Here is a 12,094-nt window from a genome sequence, read left to right on the forward strand (position 1 = left end):
GACCAACCAAACCACTGAAAAGTGAGGAGAGAGAGAAGGGGAGCCCCAGAGTCTATGTGTAAACTATGTCTAAGTATCTAGTTGACCACTTAGCCATTCATGGCCGAGGCAAATTCCAAACAGCCCAAATAGAACAAAAAAAAGCAAGCAGAGATTTAAGCTGCCACCTAAGGAATAGTTAAATTCTAAATTAGTGCCAGCTGAAACAAAAATAGCTACTCTCTTTGGAGGTATATGACAAAATCCATACTGAAAACAATATGACATTTATAACATTCCGGATACGATTCAAAATGATTTGACATATGAAGAAAAATATGAAAATACAATTCATTTTCAAGAGATAAGACAGAGGTGAACAAAATGGCTATGATAACTGTGCTTTGTGAAGGAAAGGACAATATCCTTGAAATGAATGAAAAGATAGGAAATAGCCTCAGGAAATACAACCTATATATAAAACCAAATGGAAGTCCTGGAACTGAAGTATAGGTATCTCCAAAAAAAAGGTCGCCAACAGGGCTTAAGACCAGAATAGGAACGACAGAGGAAAGTAAGGAAACTTGAAAATAGATCAAAGGAGGGCTGCCTGGGTGGTTCAGTTGGTTAAGCATCCAACTTCGGTCCAGGTCATGATCTCACGGCTCATGAGTTCAAGCCCCGCATCGGGCTCTGTGCTGACAGCTCAGAGACCGGAGCCTGCTTCAGATTCTGTGTTTCCCTCTCTCTCTGCCCCTTCCCCACTCACACTCTCTCTTTCTCTCTCAAAAATAAATAAACATTAAAAAAATAAAAATAAAGAAAATAGATGAATTGAAATGATCCAATCAGAACAAGGAAAAAATATTGAAAAACTGAACAGAGCCTCACAGACTTGTGAGACAATATCAAAAGGCCTCACATATGTGTAATTCAAGTCCCAGAAGGAGTGGGGAGAGACTATGAGAGTGAAAATATATTTGAGGAAGTAATAGCAGAAATTTTCCCCAGTTTGGTGAAGGATATAAATGTACAAATTCTAAACTGCCATTGAATCCCAAGTAGAATACGTGTGAAGAAAACATGTCTAGGCACAACACGGTTTACTAAAAATAAATAATAAAGAACAAATCTCTTTTTTTTAATTTTATTTATTTATTTTGAGAGACAGAGTCTGAGCAGGGGAGGGGCAGAGAGAGAGAATCCCAAGCAGGCTCCATGCCAACAGCACAGAGCCCGACGCAGGGCTCAAACCCACAACTGTGAGATCATGACCTGAGCCTAAATCAAGAGTTGGACGCTTAACTGACTGAGCCACCCAGGTGCCCCAAGAACAAATCTTGATAGCTGCTAGAGAAAAACAAGACATTATATACTGGAGAACAAAGGAACAATGTTTTGAAAGTATTGAAAGATCCTTAGGTATTGCAAATGGCAGGATTTCTTTTTATAGCTGAATAACATTCCATTGTGTTTTTATAGACACAACACATTTTCTCTACTGTGGTCGATGGAATATTATTCAGCCATAAAAAAGGAAATCCATAACATGGATGGACCCTGAGGGCATTATGCTACGTGAAAGAAGTCAGAAAAGACAAACACCAAAGGATCTCACTTATATGTGGAATAAAAAAAAACAAACAGAAAACAGCAGTGTCTGAGTGGCTCAGTCGGTTAAGCGTCAGACTTGGGCAGAGGTCATGATCCCACGGCGGTTTGTGAGTTTGAGCCCTGTGTCAGGCTCTCTGTGCTGACAGCACGCAGCCCGCTTTGGATTCTCTGTCTCCCTCTCTCTCTGCTCCTCCCCTGCTTGTGCTCTCTCTTTCTCTCTCAAAAATAATAAACTTTTTTTAAAAACCTATGCTAACATTTAAAATAAAACAGAAAACCAAAAAACCCAAACTCACTGATGCAAAGGTTAAATTGGTAGTGGCCAAAGATGGGGATGGGTGATAGGCAAATTTGAACGGTGATGGACATTAATGAGACATTATTGTACTCACTCTGCAATATATATATATTTATGTCAAATCATTATGTTGTACACCAAAAACTAATACAATGTTATATGTCAGTTCTATCTCAATTTAACAATGGCAACAACAACAAAAATAGCAACGCCAAAGTTTTATTTAACTTATTAACAAGGGAACAACAGGAAGACATAGGTCAAAAGATGACATGGGAAAATGGGATTTTGATAATCAGTGGAAAAAAGGGAATGATAAAATAAGATTTTCTAATTATTGCTTTAAAACTGGGTTACTGTCCTAAACAGTGGTTCTCAAACTGGAGCATATAACAGAGGAAACTTGGGATGCTGGGCTTCACCCCTAGAGTTTGTGGCTCCCCTAGAGTGGAGCCTGAGAAACTTCATTTCTTATACATTCCCACCTGGTGCCGATGCTGCTGGTCCGGGAACGACACCCTGAGAACCACTGTTGTCTAAGAAAATGCAACTGCCAGCTTTGGGGTAGTCTTTTCTACTGGTCATAAAAGAAAATCATCATCCCTTCCTACTGTCTATCATTAATTTTTAAGTTTCGAGAATTGTAAAATGTCTGGTTCCTAATTGATTAAATAGTAGGTTAAGCAGAGCTACGTTTCCTTAGAGAACAGATCATGTCTGGCACATTCAATGTCATGCAGCCATCTTTTACTCTGTTTCCAAGCCTTGGATAATATTTCTAAATAGTCGTGCTGATTGCACAAATGTGTTGCCAAATTAGAGATTGCCCTAACCACCCGGGACAGTGTTTTCCGGTAACAGGAAAAACAGCGGAGAAGAAAAATATCACCATCCTTATGTGTCATCCTTTATAGGTTTCAAAGGGATAATACACATATTATCTCACCTGACCTTTGTCATAGCCCTATGAGGAAAGTGGTTTGATCTCGTTTTTTAGGAATAAGTAAACTGAGCCTCAAAGGAACTTAAGTCACCCACTCAAGGTCACAGCGAATGTGGAGTGTGTCCTTTGCATGGAATGAAATGTGAATGGAGTCCTGCAGTCCGTAAGCATGTGGCTCTGGCCACAGCCTTGCAGCCTCATTGCCCCTTATCATTCTGTTGCTTTGTTGCTAATTCAGTTTTACAAAATGAAAATCTTGCTGGTTTGCCCAGCAAACTGGGGCCTCTTGAAATAGCCTGGCTATTAAAATCCCTTCTGTATAGAAGAAAGGGCAGAAGAAAGATTTTTCTACAATAGCTAGGAGTACATATACATCTCTGCAAGGGGCAAAATATGACATTCTGTGTCAGAAATTGCAACACCCTGTTTCGGAACCTGATGAATGTTTTATTAGTGAGAAATGCTTTTTTGACCACTGTGTTCTGTCACTTACCAGCCTGCTGAGGAGGCCCCAAAGCAAACCGCAGCCCCTGGCTGGTCTCTAGGCTCTGGTGATGGGACCACCTCGTGCTGAGTCTTGAGCTGCCTCTGACCAGGAAGGCGACCCTTTAGCAATCTGAACACGTAGCGAGCTGGGCTGGATGCTCTGCAGCCTAGCAACCATGTCCGTTGCCAAGGGACGAGAGAGGGACAATGGCTCTTCCTTTACAGAGCCACCGATGCCTCCCCTCTCTCTCTGTCTCTCCTCGCTGCCTTTCTCCCTGCCATTTTGTACTCCTGTCTCCGTGTCATCTCTGTGGTCCCTGACAAGGCGTTTCTGCCTGTCTCTGGCATGCAGCGAAAACTGATGAAGCATTGCAGTCGGCGAGGGAGGGGACAGCTCAGTGCTGGGCTGGCCACATACTCTTCCCTAAGTGCCCAAGACTCCCCTGCCTCCTCCCAAGGAAGGAGGTATGTGTGCGCGCGTGTGAGTGCCCATCAAGGCACATTTAGGGTCATTGCGTGCTTGGACCAGACAACCTTTGTCTCATTTACAGCCACCATCACCTTGCTGCCTACCCTCTGGTCTTCCATCCCGACCTGTCTCTGTCCCCACTTCTCATTCTCTCCTGAGCACAGGCAGCCAGAGCATAGAGGATAAGAGCAGAGGTCTGGGGCCAGACCGCCTGGGTTCAATCCTGTCTCCGTACTTACGGGTGTGTGACTTCCAACAAGTTAATTGTGCCTCAGTTTCCCTGTTTGTGCCATGGGGTGACAATAGCAGCCACCTCGAGGACCTGTTGTGAGGATTAAATGAGTGAGTTACACCGAGCAAAGAATTTGGGACAACGCCCAGCATATGGTAAATCTGAGTCACGCATTTGGCCCAATCATCATACTTACTGCACGATTTGGAAGTACAGAGACACAGACAAGATGGGCTCATACAAAAGTAAATATCAACACCACTAAAGCACTGATTATATCCCTACTGTGTGTCAGGCATCATACTGGTCATGTGAGAGCCAGCATCCTGCAGGGGGTGATATTAACCCCCCCATTAGAGAAGGGACCGGGACTAGACAAGTTCGACCACCTGCCCAAGGTCACATGCCATCCAATCCCCAAAGCCAAAGTCTTCCCATTGTGCCCTGCTGCTCTGCCTGCGTGGCGGACCAGAAATGAGTCCCCCTCTGATTTTCATACTTCCTGTTAATTCCACTATTGTCCCATAATAAAACAAATGTAGACTGCCTTCAGCAAGCTGACCCCATGAGCTTCTGGAAAGACAGGGAGGAGGAATGAGTGGCTGCCTCCCCAGCCCATGAGTGGGGAGGGCTAAGAGGAAGAGCGTGTCCATCAAGGCCAAATTCGGCAAACCTCACGCTTTCCAAGGCTCTAGCACGAAGTTGTCCACGCTAGCGGCAACTGGGCAGGAGATCGCTTCCCTGGAAACTTCCAGCCCCCCATCCCCTGCAGTCCTTCTCAGGGAGTCCTTGACACTTGGATAGTAGGACACCAAGAAGTCTTCCTCGGCGTGAAGCGGGATCCGGCCATCATGTAACTACTTTTTGTGCTGGGCTCCTAACTTTTGCCAAGGGACGAGTGACCTAGGATGTGCCGACAGGATGGGAAGACCACTCGTTAGTCACCTCTGCGGGGAGCCATAAGGGAGTCACTCATGTGGGGTGCCTTCCCCTCTGGTATCGGGATGCCTGAGGCCCAAGGATGATGAGAGCTGAGCTGAGCAGACTGCAAAGTTGAGTCCTGTGAGGGCTGCGATGTGATGGATCCTTCCAGGGTCGTCTCAGTCCAGGTGGCAGCTGGGGAGCGGGTAAGTGTTTGCAGAGCACGGGAGGAGGAGGGCCACCCTGGGGCCGCCCCTTACCTCTCAAGTTAGGTGATTCAGCTGGCCCTGGGATGGGGGCTGGCGCCCGAGGCCCTTATTTCTATCCTCTGGATGTGCTTTTCAGTCCCCAGAGTTTTCCTGTTTGGATGATAAAAAGTTCTGTTTTTCATTTCCTCCACTGCTCCTACTGGACGAAGAAGACCTCTCTCTCCTCCACACCCAGGTGGCATTCCGGCGTGTTAGAGACCTGGCAAGACAGCAAGCAGAGCTGGCCACAGAAGGAGGGCTCACAGACAGGGTGAGAGGGCTTATCTGCAGGGTGCCCACCCCGCCCTCCATCCCCCTTCCCCTTGTGGCCTCCAGACCTCCATGTCCAGAAGGAGGGCCGGCCAGCACCTCCGCTCTGGACCAGTCCCCCACCATCTCGTCCCTGGATGATCGCTCTCAACCCCAACGGGTGTCCCTCCCTGTCCACCCTCCTGCAGCAGTCGGGGGATGCTGTCGGAACAGGCACCCCCGGGTCCTGTCCTCCGCTCAGAGCAATGTCCAACACGTCACCCAGAATCAAAGCTTGGTCCTTGAAAGGACCCAGAGCCCATCAACAGAGGAATAGTCCAGTCAAAAAATTGTGGTGCATCTATCCAATGGCCCATTACTCAGCTATAAAAAGGCGTGAAGTTCTGACACACGTAAAACATCGTTGAAGCCTGAAACCTTATGCTAAGGGGAAAAGGCCAGACACAAAAGACCGCATATTGTATGATTTCATCTCTGTGAAATGTCCGGAAATCCATAGAGGTAGGAGGCAGATTAGTGGTTTCCAGGGGCTGCAAGGAGGGAAGAGTGGGGAGCGACTGCTAAATGGGAGTGGGGTTTCTATCTGGAACCATGAAAGTGTTCTGGAACCAGACGGTGAAGGTGGTTGCACAGCAGTATGAATGCACTTCATGTTGCCGAATTGTACACTTCGAAATGGCTAATTTTATGTTACGTGAATTCCACCTCAATACAAGATGTTTTAAAGCCTCGCATTAAAATAAGAAAAGTGGGGGCGCCTGGGTGGCTCAGTCGGTTAAGCGGCCGACTTCGGCTCAGGTCATGATCTCGCGGTCCGTGGGTTCGAGCCCCGTGTCGGGCTCTGAGCTGACAGCTCAGAGCCTGGAGCCTGTTTCAGATTCTGTGTCTCCCTCTCTCTGACCCTCCCCCGTTCATGCTCTGTCTCTCTCTGTCTCAAAAATAAATAAACGTTAAAAAAAAATAATAAATAAAATAAAATAAGAAAAGTGGCTAAGGTGATAAATATTATCGTTTGTGCATTTTACCACACACGCAAGAAGACGAGCTAAGATTTACCATGTGCCGACCCTCTACAGCTCTCGCCTCCTGCCGTCTTCTTGCTCTCCCATGCCAGCCACACTCAACTCCTTCCAGGCCCTCTCACGCACCAGGAATGCTTCTGCCTCAGGGCCTTTGCACCTACTGTTTGAGGCCTGGACAGCTCTTCCCCAGGTATGGCTTGGTCCCTCACCAAGTCTTGCTCAGCGAGCAGTTCCAGACCCTTCTATTTAAAATTGCAAACATCTCCTCACTCAGCGCTTCAGATGTCTCTTAGCCTGTTTTGTATGTCTTCTTATCATATCGCTTTTTTTATCTTATTCTCCCTCTCTCTCTCTCTCTCTCTCTCTCTCTCTTCCTGTACCAGAATGCAAGCTCTTTGCAGGTAAAATTTCTTAAACTTGATGTGCACCCAGGGTCTAACCCGTGCCCAATACTCAGTAAATGCTCGTACCTGGGTCAGTAGACTCACCCGGTGGCCCATCTGCCTGCCCAGAGGCTCTAGCACCATTCTCCTTGCCAATCCAGTCTCTCCCCTCCCCCTCCCAATCCTGTAGCCCCTCCTCCTCAGGGTCCCTGTCCTGCTCTTCCTTCTGCCTGAGGAGCCCACACTGTGCCTTCATGGGATTCTTCCTTTTTGTCCATCACTAAGCCCTTCTCATTCTTCCTTCAAGGAAAACCTGCTTTCTCCCCTTCCACATCCATCGTCAGTCCTGAGTCTCCCACGGCCAGTGACCCAGCCTGGTGTCTCGGTCCCGTTAGCCCCGAGCAATCTTGTACAAGCACAGATCAGATCATGTCTCTCCATTAGTTCGCGCTGCCCTTGGAATAAAATCCAAACTCCTTGCCATGCCCTTGGGGGTCCCGGGTGACCCCTCCCCTCCCTACTCCCAGCTCAAGGGAGTGGCACTGGCTCTCCCCCTGGTTTTTACTGTCACTCGGGTGCGCGCTGGGCAGTCAGACGTCAAGCGGCCTTCCTTGCCCTCCCTCAGAAGCCTCCCTGCACCCAGCAGGCACCCGGCCTGGTGTCCTGCTTCATTTCCAGCATGGCCCCAAATCTTCTCTCATGGTGTGAGGCTAGGAGAGCATGGAGTGGATATCTGGTGCAGACCAGCTCTCTGCAGCCCCCGCTGCTCTCTGAGATCACCAGGGAACTTTTTTCCTTTTCAATTTTTCATTTACATTCTAGTTAGTTAACATACAGTGCAATATTGGTTTCAGGAGTAGAGTTTGGTGATCATCCCTTACGTACAACACCCAGGGCTCATCTTGCAAATGACATTTCTGTTAAAGGGTTAGTATCTAAAATCTACAAAGAACCTATCAAACTCAACACCCCCAAAACGAATAATCCAGTGCAGAAACGGGCAAAAGACATAAGGGACATTTTTCCAAAGAAGACATCCAGAGGGCTAACAGACACATGAAAAGATGCTCGACATCACTCATCATGAGGGAAACGCCGATCAAAACCACAATGAGATACCACCTCACCCCTGTCAGGATGGCTAAAATCAACCACACAGGAAACGACAGATGCTGGTGAGGTTGTGGAAGAAAGGGAAATCCTCTTACGCTGTTGGTGGGAAGGCAAACTGGTGCAGCCACTCTGGAAAACAGTATGGAGGTTCCTCGAAAAGTTAGAAACAGAACTACCCTACGACCCGGCGATTGCACCACCGCATGGTTGGAGCTGGAGAGTATGATGCTAAGTGAAAGGAGTCCGTCAGAGAAAGACAAATACCATATGATTTCAGTCATATGTGGAATTTAAGAAACAAGAGAGCAAAGGGAAAAACAAAGAGAGAGAGTCAAACCACGACATAGACTCTTACCTATAGAGAACAAATTGGTGGTTAGCAGAGGGGAGGTTGGTGGGGGGATGGGGAAGTAGGAGGCGGGGATTAAAGAGTGTATGTAGCATGACGAGTGCTGAGTAATGTATAGAATTATTGAACCACTATATTTTGTACCAGAAACCAACGTAATACTGTACGTTAACTGTCCCAGAATTAAAATTTGAAAGCTTAATAAAAAAAAGTGTACTTAAAAAATAAAAAATAAGAAGTTTGCAAAGAATGAAAAAAGTCATGCAGCCATTCAACAAACATTATTCACCGTCTAGGAAAGAGCAGGAACAGATTCTTTTCAACCCCAGCGACACATTAGAGTGATTTGCGGGACTGAAAAATGTGTACATTGATGCCTCTTTCTTGCCCGAGAATGATTAAAAGGAGTTTGAAGGGCACGGGGTATGGACATTAGTCCTTGATTAAAAAGTGAGAAAAAAGTTCTTGGTGTTTTGATAAGGATTGCATTAAATGTGTGGCTTGCTTTGGGTAATATAGACATGGTAACAACATCTGTGCTTCCGATCTGTGAGCATGGAATGTCTTTCCGTTTCTTTGTGTTGTCTTCTTTCATCAGTGTTCTATAGTTTTCAGAGCACAGGTCTTTTACCTCCTTGGTTAGGTTTATTCCTAGGTCTCTTAACTCTTTTTGGTGCAGTTATCAATGCAATTGTTTTCCTTATTTCTCTTTCTGCTGTTTCACTCTTGCTGCATAAGAAACGCAGCAGGTTTCCGTGCACTGGTTTCAGGTCCTGCAGCTTTACTGAATTTATTTCTCAGTTCTAGTCCTTTTTTGGGGGGAGTCGTCAGGGTTTTCTACATATGTAGATGGTGTGATGTCATCCGCAAATAGTGAAAGTTTTACTTCTTCTTTCCAGCTCGGATGCTTTGTATTTCTTTTTGTTGCCTCACTGGCTAGGACTTCCAGTACTACGTTGAATAAAAGTGGTGAGAGTGAACATCCTTGTCTTGTTCCTGATCATGGTAGAAAAGCTCTCAGTTTTCCACCATGGAGTATGATGTTGTCTGTGAATTTTTCTTACGAGGCCTTTATTAGGTTGAGGTATGTTCCCTCTAGACCTACTTTATTGAGGGTTTTTATCACGAATGGATGTTGTACTTTGTCAAATGCTTTCTCTGCATCTGTTGAAATGATCATATAGTTCTTATCCTCTCTTTCATCGATGTGATCTATCACAGTGATTGATTTGTGAACATTGAACTGTACTTGCATCCCAGGAATAAATCCCACTTGATCATGGTGAATGATTTTTTTTAAATGTATTTCTGGATTCAGTTTGCAAGTGTTTTGTTGAGGATTTTTGCAACAGTGTTCATTAGAGATACTGACCTGTAGTTCTCTCTCTCTCTCTCTCTCTCTCTTTCTCTCTCTCCCTCTTTTGTGGCGTCTTTATCTGGTTTTGGTATCAAAATAATGCTAGCATTCTAGAATGAATTTGGAAGTTCTCCTTCCTCTTTTATTTTTTTTGAATAGTTTGAAAAGAATAGGTATTAACTCTTCTTTAAATATCTGGTAGAATTCACCTGTGAAGCCGTCTGGTCCTGGACTTTTATTTGTTAAGAGAACTTTGATTACTGGATGATAATTGGCCTGTTCAAAATTTCTATTTCTTCCTGATTTAGTTTTGGAGGGTTATATGTTTCTAGGAATTTATCCATTTCTTCTAGGTTGCACAATTTGTTGACATATAATTTTTCATATTCTCTTACAATTGTATTTCTGTGGCATTGGTTGTTATTTCTCGTCTTTCATTTGTGATTTTGTTTATTTGAGTTCTGTCTCTGTTTTCTGTTTGCTTGTGTTTATGAGTCTGACTAGAGGTTTATCAATCTTGTTGATTTTTTTCAAAGAATCAGCTCCCGATTTTATTGATTTGTTCCATTGCTTATTTAGTTCCTATATCATTTATTTCTGCTCTAATCTTTGTGATTTCCTTCCTTCTACTAGTTTGGGGTGTTTTTTGTTCTTCTTTTTCTAGCTCCTTTAGGGTAAGGGTAGGTTGCTTATTTGATTTTTTTTTTTTCCTTGCTTCTTGAGGTAGGCCTGATTGCTATAAACTTCCTTCTTAGAACCACTTTCATTGCATTCCAAAGATTTTGCATCGTCGGCTTTATTCTCATTTGTTTCTATGTAATTTTTTATTTCTTCCTTGATTTCTTCTTTGACCTATTCATTATTAGTAGTATGTTGTTTACCGGCCATGTATTTTGTGCTCTTTCCAGATTTTTTCCTGTGGTTGATGTCTGGTTTCATACCACTGTGGTCAGAAAAGATGTACGGTATGACTTCAATCTTTTTAATTTGCTGAGACTTGTTTTGTGGCCTAATATGTGATCTATTCTGAAGAATGTTCCTTGTGCACTTGAAAAGAATGTGTATTTTGTTGTTTGAGGATGGAATGTTCTGAATATGTCTGTTAAGTCCATCTGGTCCAGTGTGTTATTCAAAGCCACTCCTTCCTTGTTGATTTTCTGCTTAGATGATCTGTCCATCGCTGTAATTGGGGTGTTAAAGTCCCTTACTATATTGTATGATTATTGATTAGTTCCTTTATGTTTGTTATTAACTGTTTTATAATAACAGTTAATCATAATATATTTTACATATGAATTGTTTGATATTGGTGCTTTCATGTTAGGTGCATAATATTTACAATTATTATATCTTCTTGTTGAATTGTTTATTATTACATAGTGTCCTTCTTTGTCTTTTGTTACAGTCTTTGTTTGAAGTCTATTTTCTCTGGTGCAAATATTGCTACCCCACTTTGTTTTGACATCCATTTGCATGATAAATGCTTCTCCATCCCCTCACTTTCAATGTGCAGGTGTCTTTAGGTCTGCAATGAGTCTCTCGTAGGACTCCTGGGTGGCTCAGTCGGTTAAGCGTCCGACGTTTGATTTCATCTCAGGTCACTGTCTCACATGAGATTGAGTCCCGTGTTGGGCTGCGTGCTGGGCATAGAGCCTGCTTAAAATTCTCTGTCTCCCTCGCCCTATGCCCCTCCTCCACTCACTCTCTCCCTCTCAAAAATGCAAAACATTTTCTATAAATAAATAAATAAATAAATAAGTCTCCTGTAGGCAGACTCTTGTTTTTTAATCCCCTCTGTCACCCTGTGTTTACATCTCTCTTTTTCCTTAGAGAGAGAATGTGAGCAGAGAGAGGGGCAGAAGGCGACAGAGAGAGAGAAAGAGAGAGAATCTTAAGCAGGCTCCACACTGAGTGTGGAGCCTCAGGCAAGGCTCAATCCCATGACCCTGGGATCGTGACTCGAGCCAAAATACGAGAGTCAGATGTTCATCTGACTGAAATCGCCCAGGCCCCCCCCCCCCCCCCCCCCCCCCCGCTTATCCACTCTGTCACCCTATGTCTTTTTGATTGGACCATTTAGTCCATTGACATTCAAAGTAATTATTGATAGGTATGTATTTTTGTCATTTTATTACTTGTTTGGTGGCAGTTTCTATAGATTTTTCTCTGATCCTTCCTTCTCTTGCTCTCTTTTATGGGTTGTCGTCAAAGATTTAGAGAGTTTTATTGTGTGTTGAACTGTGTTCCCCCACCCCAAAGTCGTTTCAGAGTCCTAACCTTTAGTGCCTGTGCGTGTGACCTTATTTAGAAATAAGGTCTTTACAGATGTGGTCAAGTGAAGATGAGGTGATGCTAAATTAAGGTCAGTCCTAAATCTAATGACTGACATCCTTACAAGGAGAGAGGGAGA

Source organism: Panthera tigris, chromosome E1, assembly GCF_018350195.1.
Source record: "Panthera tigris isolate Pti1 chromosome E1, P.tigris_Pti1_mat1.1, whole genome shotgun sequence".
NCBI classification, from domain to species: Eukaryota; Metazoa; Chordata; class Mammalia; order Carnivora; family Felidae; genus Panthera; species Panthera tigris.